A 16,134-nucleotide genomic window follows, 5' to 3' on the forward strand; every position below is an offset into this window, starting at 1 on the left:
GGGCCAAACCATACCTGAAACTGGAGGGGTTCTTTGACTGAGCTCCCAAGACCCCCCCGGGTTGCCAACCTCCAGGTACTATCAGGAGATCTCCTGCTATTACAACTGATCTCCAGGCGACAGAAATCAGTTCCCCTGGAGAAAGTGGCCGCTTTGGCAATTGGACTCTATGTCAGCCCTTGGCCCACAGAACCAGAAATCACCACAAAGTCGTATAGAGTCCAAACAGGTGGATTTTACTGATCAAATAGGCATACAGTGCAAACGAATAAAATGACAGCTATGAAAGGCTCACTAGCTGGGAGATATTATAAGGCAGGAAAGGCGGGAGATTACACGCAGGAATACAGTTTCCCAGGAGCTGAGTTCCCAGGCTTAGGCTTAGGCATGCGACCTTGGGGGGCAGACAATACAGCACAGAGACAGAGGCAATAACGAAACCGAGATAGCAGCCTGACATTCTGCTCCCCTCAAGGCCCCCTCCCAGTTCGCAAGGGGGCTGGCCTGTTCGGGTAAGTAATGTGAAAGGCGTTAATGAGGTCGGGGGCGGAGACATCTCGTGCGCGCACCCATTCGTCATAGGCAGGGGGGAAATGTTTCCAACGAACTAGATACTGGAGAGTACCATGGTGAATACGGGAGTCAAGGATCTTGGAGACTTCGAAGTGTTCTTCCCCCCCCACCATGATGGGTTGCGCAGGCGGTGGGTCCGGATGCCACCGCGGAGAAGCAACATGGGGTTTGAGGAGGCTTATGTGGAAAACAGGATGCACACGCCTCAAAGATTTGGGGAGAGCCAGTTCCACTGTGACAGGGTTTATGACCCGAGTAATGGGGAAAGGGCCAATGAATTTGGCGCTGAGTTTATGGCACGGTTGGGTGGACCGGAGGTTTTTGGTGGAAAGGTAAACCAAAGCACCCACTTGCAGATCACCCCCGGGGGAGCGATGTTTGTCAGCTTGCGCTTTGTATTTACGTTTGGCCCGGTCGAGGTTGCTAACGAGCCAGGGCCAAGTGGTACGGAGGGCGTGTGCCCAGGAGGCAATGTCGGGGTTCCCCTCCCCCTCCACATCATCTGTAGGAACGATGGGACTGAAATCTTGTCCATACACAGCAAAAAACGGGCTAAAACCTGTGGATTGATGCATGGCATTATTGTAGGCATATTCTGCTAAAGGTAGCAGTTCCACCCAGTTATCCTGGTGGTAGTTAACATAACAACGCAAATAGCATTCGAGTACAGCATTGACACGTTCAGTTTGACCATCAGTTTGAGGATGGTATGCACTAGACAATCCCTGTTCCACCCCCACCAACTTGAGGAAAGCTTTCCAAAACTTAGAAACGAAACCACTTCCGCGGTCACAAATTATTTTACGCGGAAACGAATGTAAGCGAAATATATGCGTCACGAAGAGGCGGGCTAGTTTCTGAGCAGAGGGGATCCCTGCACATGGAATCAAATGTATTTGCTTAGAAAACAAATCAGTAACAACCCACAACACAGTTTTACCCCCACTGAGAGGGAGATCAGTCATGAAGTCCATAGCGATCACTTCCCAAGGTTTGCTGGGCGTTTCAAGAGGTTGTAGCAGACCCGGGGGTTTGCCCTGCGATCGTTTCGCAGCGGCACAAACGGGACAGCTGCGGATGAAGGAGTCAATGTCGGAACGCATTCCCCCCCACCAGAACTGTCTGCGCAATAAGTGAAGGGTCTTCAGAAACCCAAAGTGCCCAGCTGTTTTGGCTCCATGAGCTAAATGTAAAACGTCCTTCCGGAGAGCTTTGGGAACATACAATTTTGAGTCTTTGTACCAGGACCCCCCTTGTTCCAAAACACCAGGAGGTAGGGTATGAGCGGAACGTTCTAAAAGGCACTGGTCCCGAAGGACAGTTAAAAAGGATTCGGAGATGGGGAGTTTGGAGGGAGCCCCCCCGTCGGTTTTGGAGATCTGAGAAATAGTTATAGGGCTAGTGCTTACGTGTGGCGGCGCGCAGACTGCAGGCGGCTGAGCGGTCGGAGGGGTAGGAGGGGCGGGAACTCCGGTCTGTTGCGGTGGCGGCTGGGCAGCCGGTTGGGCTGGCGGAGCTTGCGAGGTGTGTTGATGCTGGGATCGGGTTTGCACAGCCAGCATAGGTAGGGCCCCACGTTGCATAGGGGTGAACAGAGAGTTGGTGGGTCTTTCGAGTTTTACCGGATATTGTGGTAAACGGGAGAGGGCATCCGCGAGAACGTTCTGCTTCCCAGGGACGTGCTTCAGGGTGAAACGGAACTGAGCAAAGAACTCCGCCCACCGTTGTTGTTTCGCCGATAGCTTATGGGACCCCGTGAGGGCAGCTAGATTTTTGTGATCGGTCCAAACTTCAAAGGGTATTTTAGACCCTTCCAAGAATTGCCGCCATAAAGTCAGTGCATGATGAACTGCAGAGGCCTCTTTCTCCCAGATGGGCCAGTTTAATTGAGCGTGCGCAAATTTTTTTGAAAAGTAAGCGCAAGGGTGAAGAAGACCGTCCGGTCCTTGCTGGAGGAGAGCCCCTCCCATGGCTACATCGGAAGCATCGACTTGCACAATGAACATTTGATTTGGGTCTGGGTGCCGTAGCACCGGCTCCGAAGTGAAGAGGCGTTTGAGGGCCAGAAAGGCGGCTTGGCATTGCTCAGTCCATAGGATCTTTGCGGAGGGCAAGGCAGCCGAGCTTACTTTTCCTTTAGTTTTCAGCAGGTCCGTAATGGGTAGAGCCACTTGGGCGAAGTTAGGGATGAATCCCCGATAGAAGTTTGCAAATCCCAGAAATTGCTGTACTTGCTTACGGTTGGTGGGGGGAGTCCAATCGAGGACGGCTTGGACTTTGGCGGGGTCCATGCGAAGACCTTGGTGGGAGATGATGTATCCCAAAAACGTGAGTTTGCTTTGGTGAAATTCACACTTAGCTAGTTTAGCGAACAGTTGATGGTTACGCAGGCGTTGTAGAACTTCTCTGACCAGAGTCACATGCTCGTCCATAGTTTTCGAATAAATGAGAATGTCATCTAAGTAGACCACCACCCCACGATATAGAAGGTCATGTAGGATTTCATTGATGAGTTGCATGAAGACCCCCGGGGCCCCTTTTAATCCGAACGGCATTACAAGGAATTCATACATTCCGAAACAGCTAGAGAAGGCAGTGAGGTGTTCATCTCCTTCGCGGATACGGACCCGGTAGTAGGCTTCCACCAAGTCTAATTTAGAGAACACACGGCCTTCCTGTAATTGTCCCAAAATATCCGATATTAATGGGATAGGATAGGCGTTGGTCTGGGTAACCGCATTGAGCTTTCTGAAGTCAATGCACAGGCGAAGGTCGCCCTCTTTTTTCCGGACGAAAAACGCGGGGGCCGAGTTTGGGGCATTCGAAGGGCGAATGAACCCTCTGGCGAGGTTTTTGTCCAAAAAGTCCCGGAGGACAGTGCGCTCGGAAGCGCTCATAGGGTAAATCTTACTTTTGGTTAATGTGCAGTCCTTTACTACTTCAATCGCACAGTCTGAGGCCCGGTGGGGGGGTAAGGCATCACATTCCTTAAGGTCGAAGACATCTTCAAAGTCCCGGTATACAGCGGGTAGAACCGGTGGTACTGGGGCAGTAGAGGTTAACGCTGGAACGGGCGGAAATGGCAGAGCAAAGTTTTGCCGATGCTGGTCGCAGGTGGGACTAGCGAAAGAAATAGTGTCTGTTTCCCAATCAATACTGGGACTATGTCCTTTAATCCAGTTAATTCCCAAGACCACTTCAAATCGGATAGGGGCTATAGTGAAGTCTATTTGTTCCCAGTGGGAACCAATTCCCATTGCCACCCCTATGGTGCGATGATCAACTGGACCCCCCTGGAATTGGCTCCCGTCCATTTGAGCAAATTGGACGGGGGCGGGTAAAGCCTCTGAGTCGGCTCTGAGGGCAGCAAACGTGGCTTCGCTTATGAGAGTGCGACAGCAACCGGAGTCAATTAGTGCTTTGACGGGGATTTGTGGACCTCCGTTAAGTTGTTGTAAAACTGCATCTACGTAGACGGTGGAGTCCACTTCTTTGATTTTGGTAGGAGCATTCGGTTTGATAGGAAGATCCTGAGAGGTCTGTGGAGATGCTCCATTCACCACAGACCGGAGCCGTTTTTTGACAAGTCGAGGGGAGATTCCAGGTTTAAGGCTGGAGAAATCCAAGGGTTTTCCTCATCCGAAGAGGGAAAGCTGTCCCCCAATGGGGCACTTGTAATCCGAGACCCGGCGGGGTCGTTGGAAGCAGGCAGGGAGGCTGGGTCCCCGGCATGGAGTGCAGAGGGTGTGGGCCTTCCCGGAGCTGCGCTGCGGGTGGCCGCGGTGCCTCTGCGTGGTGGACGACCTCGGGCGCGGGTTGTCGTGCTGGGACGAAATAATTCCTGGCGGCGTGGGCAAACGGCTGCAAAGTGGCCCATTTCTCCGCATGTAAGACAGGCACCCCTCTGAAATCGGACTTCACGTTCCTGGAGCGGACGTGAGGGATTTCGTGGGACGAGCAGTGGTGCCTTGGGTTGAGGCTTTTGGGTGCCTTTCTCCTTGTGCTTTTGACGGACGAGAGAAATAAAGCGGCGGCGGCTTTCCACTTCCTCGGCTAATAGGATCCAGCCTTCGAGGGTATCGGGATCGCCCCGCATGTAAGACCAGTTCAAAATGTCAGGATGCAAGGCTTCCCTGAAATGATGGATTAGGGTGGTCTCGGGCCAACCTACAATTTTACTTGCCAGTCGCTGAAATTCATCGGCAAATTCCCGAACTGTAGCAGAGCCTTGTTTTAATTGTAAAAGTTCCGTTTTGGCTCTTTCTCCCAGGAAGGGGTCCTCAAACCTCCTTCTCAGGGCAGTCATGAAGTTGTTGAGGGAACGAATCGCACGAGAGCGGGTGTCAAACTGGAGGACCATCCAGTCAGCCGCTTTGCCTGTCAGGAGGGAAGCTACGTACCGCACCCGGCTATCTTCCGTGGGGAAAAGTTGACCTTGTTCTCGCATATAACTGTCCACTTGATGCAAGAAACAAGGCAAAGTCTCAAGAGATCCGTCATACGTAGTCCTCAATTTGAGTTGCTTCCAAGGGCCGGGCGCGGGCTGACCCGGTTGCACGGGTGGTCCGGGCGGAGGAGCAACAGGAGCTCCAGGAGGCAAGGGTGGAGCAGGCACATTAGCAGGTGGTTGCACGGGTGGTCGGAGCGGAGGAGCAACAGGAGCTCCAGGAGGTAAGGGTGGAGCAGGCACATTAGCGGGTGGTTGTACGGGTACCGCCTGACCCGGTATCGGAACGGGCTGTCTCTGAGCTATCAGGGTTTGTTGTAATTGCCTGTTCTCGTGAAGCATAAGTTCCATTACTTCTTGGAGTTGATCCACACGGTCGGAGAGCTCCCGATTCTGGGCTCGTAAAAGATGAACCTCCTCACTTGGGCCCCCAGTAAGATGAGGCTTACTGGTTCGGAAGCTCGTGGCCCATTGAGAGCTATCCCCATATAAATCCTCGTCTTCAGACTCATCTGAGTCTCGACGTCGGTCAGCCAAACGGCGTGCGCGTTGGGTCGTACGCGACGGGACAAACGCCGGGGAAAAGGTGAGACCTGATAGTCCCAGTACATAGTCCTTGGGGCGCGTGTCCACGTTCGCCTGATTCCTTGCTGCAGCCGCCCTGGCTGCTTCCGCCGCCTCTCTCTCTCTTGCGACCCTAGCCGCTTCGGCGGCTTGCTGATCCGCAAGAACTTTGGCGTTCTCAAGTCTTAGGGCAGCCTCTGCCGTAATGCGTGGCAAAAGTTCTGTCTCGAGGAGCAAGAGTATGGGGTCAGGTTCCCCGCCCAGCAGAGGTTGTACTCGAACCGCCAGTGCGGATGCCTCGGCTCCAAACGTCGGGGTCAAAACTTGAGCCAAGGTGGCTACCGGGGTGTCTTTTGTACATTCCACAAGGAGAAGAGCGGTGCTAATAGCGACTCGCTTGGCCTCAGCCTGGCAGCTGGCCGCATCCGGGATCAGGGAAAAACCCTCCGGTGGGGCTCCCGCCATGGTAGAAAGAGTTTGTCGAGAAATAAGATTATCCAGAAGTCCAGTTAATATTTGTAAATCCTCAGTCGCCAATCGGGCATCGTCCCAGCTAGTGAGCCTTTGATAGCTGTCATAATGTCAGCCCTTGGCCCACAGAACCAGAAATCACCACAAAGTCGTATAGAGTCCAAACAGGTGGATTTTACTGATCAAATAGGCATACAGTGCAAACGAATAAAATGACAGCTATGAAAGGCTCACTAGCTGGGAGATATTATAAGGCAGGAAAGGCGGGAGATTACACGCAGGAATACAGTTTCCCAGGAGCTGAGTTCCCAGGCTTAGGCTTAGGCATGCGACCTTGGGGGGCAGACAATACAGCACAGAGACAGAGGCAATAACGAAACCGAGATAGCAGCCTGACATTCTATGGCATTGAAGCCCCTCCCCAAATCCTGCCCTCCTAAGGCTCCGCCCCCAAAATCTCCCACCAATGGTGAAGAGGGACCTGGCAACCCTCCCCCACCTTTTAAAAGCCAGGAACACAAGCCCCTGATTCAGACTGAGATCATGGTATGGGGAGACAGGTGTGTGTGTGTGGTTCCTGAGACTTCCTACCTGTGCCATTTCCCCAAAATGGCAAGCTCTCTAGGCAGGGTTGCCAGGTCCCCCCGGCCACCAGTGGGGAATTGGGGGATAGGGTTACCAGATCCCAGATGAGAAACTCCTAGAGATTTGGGGATAGAGCCTGGGGAAGCAGGGACCTCAGTTGGGTACAATGCCATAGAATCCACCCTCCAAAGAATCCCTAGGGGAAATGATCTCTGTAGTCTGGAGATGAGCTGCAAATCCGGAGATTCCCAGGTCCCACCTGGAGGCTGGCATCCCTAAGAACCAGGTGTTGGTCCTTGGCTTCCCACCAACCACAAACATGGTCATACCAAGAACCCCAGGTGACTGGAAAGAGAAACAAGAGGTGATGTTGATTGGTCTCCCAGTAATCCTGCCCCCAAGCCTGTAATTTGAAAGAAGCAAAACAGTGACTGGGTAGGTAAGCAGGGTACATTAGCGGTCCCCTTCCTCACCATGAGTTACTCAGCCCCGCGTTGGGTTGCCTGGGATCTCCAGGAATTACAACTGATCTCCAGACTACAGAGATGAATTCCCCTGGGGGTAAATGGCTACTTTGGAGGGTGAACTCTATGGCATTATACCCTGCTTAGGTCCCTCCCATCCCCCAAACATCGCTTTGCCCAAGCCCCACCACCAAATCTCCAGGAATTTCCCAACCCACAGTTGGCAACCCTTGCCCCACATGCTTGCATAATCCTGTAGATTCCAGTTTTGTGTGATCTCACTGTGGTAATGAAATAAGCCTCTGTACTCACGAGAGCTGCGGAACGTTACACAACTTCTTTATTGCAACCAAATTCAGACTAACACAGAAAGGGAACGCAAGAAAAGAGAAAAGTCCAGAGGGTGGAGTTTTCTTCCAACCCATAATCAGGCTCCAGTTAACCGTTCACTATCCACTTTACTACAGCGCTCCTGCCACATATCTACAGATTGCGCTCAGAGGTCCCGGCCCTCCCGCTGCAAACCAAACATGTCCTGTTTTCCAGCTGCAGGCCCCTCCACTTGACTTTCCCAACAAGGAAATCTTCCAAAAACTAGTCCCGGTTTCCTGGCTCTGGCACCTCCTGTTTCATGCGGAGGAAATGAAAATAGAAGACCCCATTGTCCTTAGTATTCCTGGCCCCACACTAGATTTGCCAAAATAGATCAGAAAGAAAAGAGAAGCCAGGCATTCATATTCAAGTAGTTTCCTTTCCTGCTGAAAAATGCAGCCCGATACCACAGAAGCAACACGAAATCCCCACCAAATCAGTTTCCCAAAGAGCTGCAAAACTATAGCTCAAGTCTAGTTCCAGCCGGTCTTGCTACTTCTCCTGAGATCAGTGCTTAGTCATTTCTTGCCATGGTTTCATTTACTGTCGTTCTTATTAGGTTGCTAGTTTTAATTTGCTGTTTTTCATTTGATCAGAAATCAGAAGGAGATTGAGACTGGGCAGGGCAGCCACAAAGGAGCTAGAAAAGATTCTGAAGTGTACGGATGTGTCCCTGGCCACCAAGATCAAGTTAATCCATGCCATCGTATTCCCTATTCCTATGTATGGGTGTGAGAGCTGGACAATGAAAAAAGCTGACAATGAGGAAATTGAAATTGTTCAAGACTTTCTATTCCTTGGCTCCACCATCAACCAAAAGGGAGACTGCAGCCAAGAAATTAGAAGGAGATTGAGACTGGGAAGGGCAGCCATGAAGGAGCTAGAAAAGATTTTGAAGTGTAAGGATGTGACTCTGGCCACCAAGACTAGATTAATTCATGCCATCATATTCCCTATTACTATGTATGGGTGTGAAAGCTGGACAGTGAAGAAAGCTGATAGGAAGAAAATAGATTCCTTTGAAATGTGGTGTTGGAGAAGAGTGTTACGGATTCCGTGGACTGCCAAAAAAACAAATCAGTGGGTTATAGATCAAATCAAGCCTGAACTGACCCTAGAAGCTAAAATGACTAAACTGAAGCTGTCGTATTTTGGTCACGTCATGAGACGACAAGAGTCACTGGAAAAGACAGTCATGCTAGGAAAAGTTGAGGGCAGCAGGAAAAGAGGAAGACCCAACAAGAGATGGACGGACTCAATCAAGGAAGCCACAGCCTTCAATTTGCAAGATCTGAGCAAGGCTGTCAAAGAGAGGACATTTTGGAGGACTTTGATTCATAGGGTCGCCATGAGTCGGAAGCGTCTTGACGGCACTTAACACACAGAGAGAGTTTAATTTGCTGGTTTTCATTTGATACTACTTTTTGGTAGTTCACTGTGTTGCTGATCCATGACTGAAAAGTGGGACATTTCAGTAAAGAACATGACATGCCGTCTTGCTAGAGGCATCTCGCAGAACGGCATCAGCAGCACCCTCGATCAAGGATAATGTTCTGTGTAGGACCCCAGTGCGCAAAGATTTCACAGCATATAGTATGCTTGGTGCGTGCACGTACATTACGCTATGAATGCGGCCTTCGCCCCCAGCTATAAGACCCCTTCGTTCACATACTATGCTAATGATTGTATACATGCAATCAGCAAAAATGGTTTGGCTGGAATGGTTCCAGCGTGGCGTAGTGGTTAAGAGCGGTAGTTTGGAGCAGTGGACTGTGATCTGGAGAACCGGGTTCGATTCCCCACTCCTCCACATGAGCGGCGGAGGCTAATCTGGTGAACTGGGTTGCTTTCCCCGCTCCTCCACATGAAGCCAGCTGGGTGACCTTGGGCAAGTCACAGCTCTGTTAGAGCTTTCTCAGCCCCACCTCACAGGGTGTCTGTTGTGGGGAGGGGAAGGCGATTGTAAGCCGGTTTGAGTCTCCCTTAAGTGGTAGAGAATGTCGGCATATAAAAACCAACTCTTCTTCTCCGCCCCCCTACCCCGCATTTTACATCCTCCTAATCTGTCTTTGAACCAAGACAGCAAAAGCCTGGCTGCGCTTGTAAACTTGGAAAGAGGGTGTTCTTGATCTGGCTTTTAGAGTATGTAATTTTAACAGATAGCAATGCAAACGCTCAATTCCATACTATTTGGCCAGAGTTCCTAGTGATAGCAGAAGCACTGGCATTTTAGTAAATATTATTTGGCTGAGGCAAAGTAATTAATGCTTTATTGGCATATTATCATATATATTATGTAGGAGAAGGAAGAGCTAGTGGCTGTTAAATTGGTCTGTGTTAGAAAAGGGCCTCATCTCTGTATAGCAGAAAGGAATACACCAAATTATTTAGGGTGGTTAAAACAAAATCGGACTGTGAAGAGCTCCAAAAGGATCTCTAGAAACTGGAAAAACAGATTGCTGGACTTGATGGGCCTTGGTCTGATCCAGCATGGTTTTTCTTCTGTTCTTGATAAGCAAGATGAGACAGACAGAGGGGCCCATTTGGGAAGAAAAAGTGTTTGTACCAGTCACAGAGTAATGTAACCCAAGTGGAATGTGCCAGAGAGGCAGATAAGGGTTGAGAGATTGCAGGTGCTTGAGAACAGGTATTAAAACGGAAACTGGTGCCAATTACGGATTAAGAGGTATGTTATGTAATTTGTTACATGTTGTATTGTCAAACGAAATGGCAAATTAATCAAGGTAGAAAACATAATGCACATCTATTGTCTCCTTGTGCAAGTTTTGGAGATGACTCCCTTGCGTCAGTCTGTCCGCAGCCACAAATAAATTGTATTTTGCTTCCCCTAAGTGTGTGCTGTAACTGGTCTCAAAACAGCACTAGGCAAACGAACCTGAACCCCAATTTGGGTATCACTAGAACTGGGCAAAATCTAATGAGCGATTCTACAATAACCACTTCATCTCTCTCCCACCCCATTCTTTTCTAACTAGTGTGTAAGTTTGTTTGTTTGTGACTATCCCACAACTATCCCCCCTCTTCAAACCCCGCCCTCCCCAAGCTCTACCCCCAGCTCTCCAGGAATTTCCCAATGCGGAGTTGACAATCCTAGGCATGTCAGAGAAGGTCAGGGTGGCAAAAGGGTGGTGGCAGAGGTTGCCGCCTGCCCCCAAACCCACGGTATGAAAAACTGTTTTACCCCACCTCACTATAGAGCCGGCCCTGCCCAAGAGTCCAGGAATAAAGATTCTCATCTTCCCATGAGCTAAAACCTACAAGGGTAAGAGGTAGGGATTTCTCACTTGTAGCACCACACAGTTGTAGAACTTGCACCCAACAGAAGTTGGGGAGGGGAGGGGCCGTGGCTCAGTGGTAGAGCATCTGCTTGGTATGCAGAAGGTCCCGGGTTCAATCCCCGGCATCTCCAGCTAAAGGGACCAGGCAAGTAGGTGATGTGAAAGACCTCCGCCTGAGACCCTGGAGAGCCGCTGCCGGTCTGAGTAGACAATACTGACTTTGATGGACCTAGGGTCTCATTTCAGTATAAGGCAGTTTCGTATGTTCATGTTCATATGTTCAAGTTGTGCCAGTTTAAACTTCCAGATACTCCAGAGGAAATATATAGTGGTGTATGTGTGTGTTGTTTTAACCCACGCTTTTTGGCTGTGGGTCAAGGATTTGGTTTGTTCTTTTCAGGAATTCCCAATATAGTTTTGCAGCAGCAAGAATTACAATAGCAAAAAATTGGAAACAAGTAAATAAACCTTCAGTTAAGGACTGGAGAGAGAAATTGTGGTTGTATATGCGGATGGCCAAACTTACAGAGTCTTTACATGGTAAAGATATGGAAGGGTTCAAAAAAACTTGGTTAAAGGCCATCACATTTTGGGATGAACTGGCAAAAATGAATTTTACAAGTATAGTTAATGAATTACAGATAAATGGTAATGCAGTTTATATAATGATAGTTTAAGGTAATTTTAAATACTGTCAGAATACTTCTCCGGAAGTCTAGTGGTGGTGGGACACTCATTTAAGGTGGGTGGTGGGTATTTGGGCACTGTTTATTCTATAATATTATAATAGAAGATGTAAAATTGTAGTATAAGTGCCCTTTTTGTATTTTTTGTATTTTTGTTTTGCTTTTTTGTTATTTGTTTATGTGATTTATAATTTGCTATGACAACTAATAAAAATTTATTTTAAAAAAAGGATTTGGTTTGTGACACTCTATATTGTGTTTTGGTTTGACATGTGGTCTGCTTCATAGTAAGCTTTTGATAATTTCTGTCAGTGTCTGACTATATTTTTACGGCTGTTCTGAAAGCTGCCCCTGCTCTCCTTCCCAAAGAAGGGCAAGGAATGAAGTTGGAAAAAAAAGAGACCCAGTAACTTCCTGACCCGGGTAAATATTTAAAGTATGTGGCAAAGTGACCTCCTTGTAGGTTCTTTTGAGCCTTGGGCTCCTCCTAGCGGTACGAGGTTTTGAAATAATGAGAATAACGGAGCAACCTGCTAGAACAAATTTTGCGAGATAAATTCCCTGACTTAAATAATCGGACCGACAAGGTTAAAGAAACCGATCCTTTAATGAAGTTGATGTACTATAATAATGATAAAAATACGGAAGAATTGGATGCTCGCTGGAATTCAGCAATTTCAAGGGTGGAAAAAGCATTCCAATGTGTAAATTGTAGAGAGGTAGTGATATAATAATCATGTGGATTTTAGATAAATAGAGTATTATTTGATCACATGCTATGGGTATTTTAGTTATATTAGTGGCACTGTTTTAGTATTTTTTAAATAATTTGCATCATTAGTATTTGATTTTTTTTCGTAATGTTATATCTATGGCTTTTTCCCTTTTCCTTTTATTGTAAGATTATATGTTTATAATAATAATAATTTAAAAAAAGAGAATAACGGAGCAACCGTAGGTCTATTTTGACAAGCTAAAAAAGCAGGGGTCCCCAGCCTCTTTGAGCCTGAGGGCACCCTTGCAATTCTGACGCAGGGAGGCGGGCTCAACCACAAAATGGGTCGCTCATTTTCTTTCAGCCTAATCTGCTTCACGGGGTTATTGTGAGGATAAAATAAAAGGAGGAGTAAACTTGGTGGTCTCCCAACCAAGTACTAACAAGGGATGACCTGGCTTAGCACCCAAGATCTGACGGAATTGGGCTAGCCAGGACCATTCAGGTCAAAGCTGGGCTAAGATACAATAGTTAAATAATATCCGTATCAAATATTAGTAAAGGATGCTACCATGTAAAAGAATAAGATCCTTCATTTCAAAAGTAATAAATGGCTCCCATTTATTTTATAGTGTTATTAGTAATGGTTAATTCTGACGGCTACATTAATGATTTATGATATCATTTGTTATAATAATGTTAATAATTACAGCTTAATAACCATCACTATTCAAAATAAGTGCCCTGAAATAAATGAGGGTTCTCTTCTAATATGAATATAGGAAAGGCGTTTGAGATGCGAATACTGTAAATATGGAAGGAGAGTTGGTTTTTATACCCCGCTTTTCCCTACACCTTTAAGGAGTCTCAAAGCGGCTTACAATCCCCTTCCCTTTGTCTCCTCACAACAGACACCTTGTGAGGTAGGTGGGGCTGAGTTAATTAAGAACTGTGACTAGCCCAAGGTCACCCAGCTGGCTTCGTGTGTAGAAGTGGGGAAACCAACCCAGTTCACCAGATTATCGTCCGCCACTCATGTGGAGGAGTGGGGAATCGAACCCGGTTCTCCCGATTGGAGTCTGCCGCTCTTCACCACCACACCACGATGGGCGCATCAAGCGGAGAATGATTTCTACATTAATATCTACTTGCCCGACGCAAGTTATAACATTTCCCCTGAACATTTCATCTAGGGGAAAGGCTCCATCCTGCCACTTGAAGCATCTTTAACTGCTGATCAACTGCATTCTTGCCACCGGTGCCACTAATCTGCAGGACCCGGCAGCTTGGGAGGGCGAAGTGTTTTGGCCTAACCTCACCCCACCTCCGTTACTGATTTCTCTCCACAAAACACTGGAAACTACGCCGGCTGGTCCTGAGACGTATTTTCAAACCCCCAGCCAAATGAAGCTTGGCTGCATCTTGATGGTGCTTGTCCTATCAACGTGTGGGTTGTCAAGGCGCAACCGACTTATTGCATTCGACGCAAATGAGAAACAGAGGTGGCTTGCCATTGCTTTCCTCTGCAGAGCCTTCCTTGGGGGTTGCCCTTCTAAGCATTGACCCTGCGTCACTTCTGAGAGCTGACGAGATCGGGCTATACCATGCCACTTCAGCCCAGTCAATGTTACCCAGTAGAAACTCTTCCTCGGGCCCAACTGTATTTCTATCATTTGTTGATCTCCGTTCAGATGTCTCCATAGGGGGTCCTCTGTTCCAGACAGCCCCGTTATTATAAGTAATGAATGTCTTGGAAGCCATCGGCTGAATAAAATTGTATCACATATGCAACAGTTCCAGAAGAGCTGTTGTAGTAGTCAGGCAGAGAGGCAGCATGTAGAGAGGCAGCATGTACATTTTCTAGAAAAACCCAAAAGGGAGTATTGTGTCACCTTAAAGAATCACTTGATCTCTTGTGGCATAGACCATGCAAGATCTAGTTCTGATCCACTCTTACCTTTTCGGCTCTCTTTGTTTCCATCTTCTATGTTGAGCCACAAGATGGATTACCTGCTTTTTCCTGGCAGGGCTCCTACATCTTTATCAGCTCTGAATTCAAGTTATTTGAAGTGCCTGAATAGCTGACAGTTTTAATCACGCGGCTCCTTAGAGAAAGGATCAGATCTGAATGTAATAAATGAGCGATATAAATGAACATTAAAAGACACAAAATGCTAAGACAAAAGAAGAACCGCACTGTATTACAAATTCAAAATACAGAGGAATCTTTTTTTATTATTCATTTGTTTGTTTTTGCATTTAGTGTCTGATTGGACCATCAGTGGTGCTGAGAAACAGAGAAGAGAAACGTAGCCAAGTAGGCTTTAGAAGAAGAGCTGGTTTTTATATGCCAACTTTCTCTACCACTTAAGGCAGAATCAAACCGGCTTACAATCACCTTCCCTTCCCCTCCCCACAACAGACACCCTGTGAGGTAGGTGGGGTTGAGAGAGCTCTAAGAGAGCTGTGACAAGCCCAAGGTCACCCAGCTGGCTTTGTGTGTAGGAGTGGGGAAACAAATCCAGTTCACCAGATGAGCCTCCGCCGCTCATGTGGAGGAGTGGGGAATCAAACCCGGTTCTCTAGATCAGAGTCCGCCGCCCCAAACCACCGCTCATAACCACTACACCATGCCAGCTCTTATGGAGAACTGTAGCAATTCCTCCCAAATGCATGAACTTCTGCCGGGTGGAACATTCAGCATCCTAAACCTCTCAGTTGTCATATTAGTTTTTTAAAAAAAACATTTCGAGAATTTTTAAACTGCAGAGGAATTAAAGATTTTGGTGCCACACCTGCCTTAGAACTATCACCTGATTCAAAACGAAGCAGCGCAAGAACATAAGAAGATCCCTGCCAGATCATAACAGTGGTCCATCCAGATCAGTGGTTCCCACACCTTTCGGGCCACAGCCCCTGTGGTTCCACAAACTCAACCTCCACACCCCCACCCTATAAAAAGCATTATTAAAAATAGGGGTTTGCATGACGCGCTGGAGAACACCAACAAAATTTCAAAACAGTTAACAATGAATTCCACCATCTATTCAAAATCAAATTAAAACTTTTTAGTTGAAATTTATTCAACAAAACTGATGAACTTGATCCGGTGGTACCAGCTCTTCAAAGCCTGGGGAAAAAATTCTGACCGTTTCCACCCAATTTGCCAGCACGGTGCCCTAGCTTGATCCATTGTAAATTAGTGAACACACTTGAAGGGGCCCACCTCTAGCACCCCCCGCTGCCCCCTTGCCTTAGTGCCCCCCTAGGTAATCCCCCCCAGGGGGTGGTACTGCCCACTTTGGGAACCACCGATCTAGATCAACATCCTGTTTTAGACAGTGGCCAACCAGTTGCTCTGGACCATAGAAGCCGAGGCCTTCCCAGCACTGGCGTTCAGAGGTTTACTGCTTATGAATGTGGAGGTTCCATTTAATCAACTTGGCTAGTAGTGACGGATGGACCTATCGGCCATGACTTTGTCCTCTTTGAAAGCTATCTATTCACATGACAGTGAATTCCATAATTAAATTACAGGTCGAGTAAAGACAGTTTTCCTTTTGCCCGACTTGAAACTTTTCTCCAGCCCCATTGGCAACCCTAATCTGTAAACCATTCATAAGTTTATAACCATATGCAATCCTTTTTCCTACCTCCCTGCCCAATTTTCTTTCCTAAATTTGGGATCTAATTCCACAAGGGTCCAGCACCTGATCCTTTTCGATCCTCCACAAGGCAGCAAATCACACACAGGGAACAGTTTATAGAAAGCTTTTTATTTGAAGCTGATTCCAAAAAAATGAGTCCATTCTTGTTTTTTTTAAGGAGGTCCCCAATGCCTCAAGTGTTAATCCAAAGGAGGGGGGGGAGATAAATGTCCTTTGATAATTTTTTTTACCCTTTTCTTCCCCTATAACTGAGAGTCACTGAAGAGACAGAGAGAGAAAAAAACAGAGAC

General features: G+C 47.6%; 1 non-coding gene across 1 annotated transcript; it reads left to right on the forward strand.

Annotated features, from left to right (window-relative positions):
* The first annotated feature begins 10,837 nt into the window (after positions 1-10,837).
* On the forward strand, positions 10,838-10,906 carry TRNAT-GGU (transfer RNA threonine (anticodon GGU)). Its single transcript has one exon. It is a non-coding gene; the product is annotated as a tRNA-Thr (tRNA).
* The last annotated feature ends 5,228 nt before the right edge of the window (positions 10,907-16,134 follow it).

Source organism: Euleptes europaea, chromosome 18, assembly GCF_029931775.1.
Source record: "Euleptes europaea isolate rEulEur1 chromosome 18, rEulEur1.hap1, whole genome shotgun sequence".
NCBI classification, from domain to species: Eukaryota; Metazoa; Chordata; class Lepidosauria; order Squamata; family Sphaerodactylidae; genus Euleptes; species Euleptes europaea.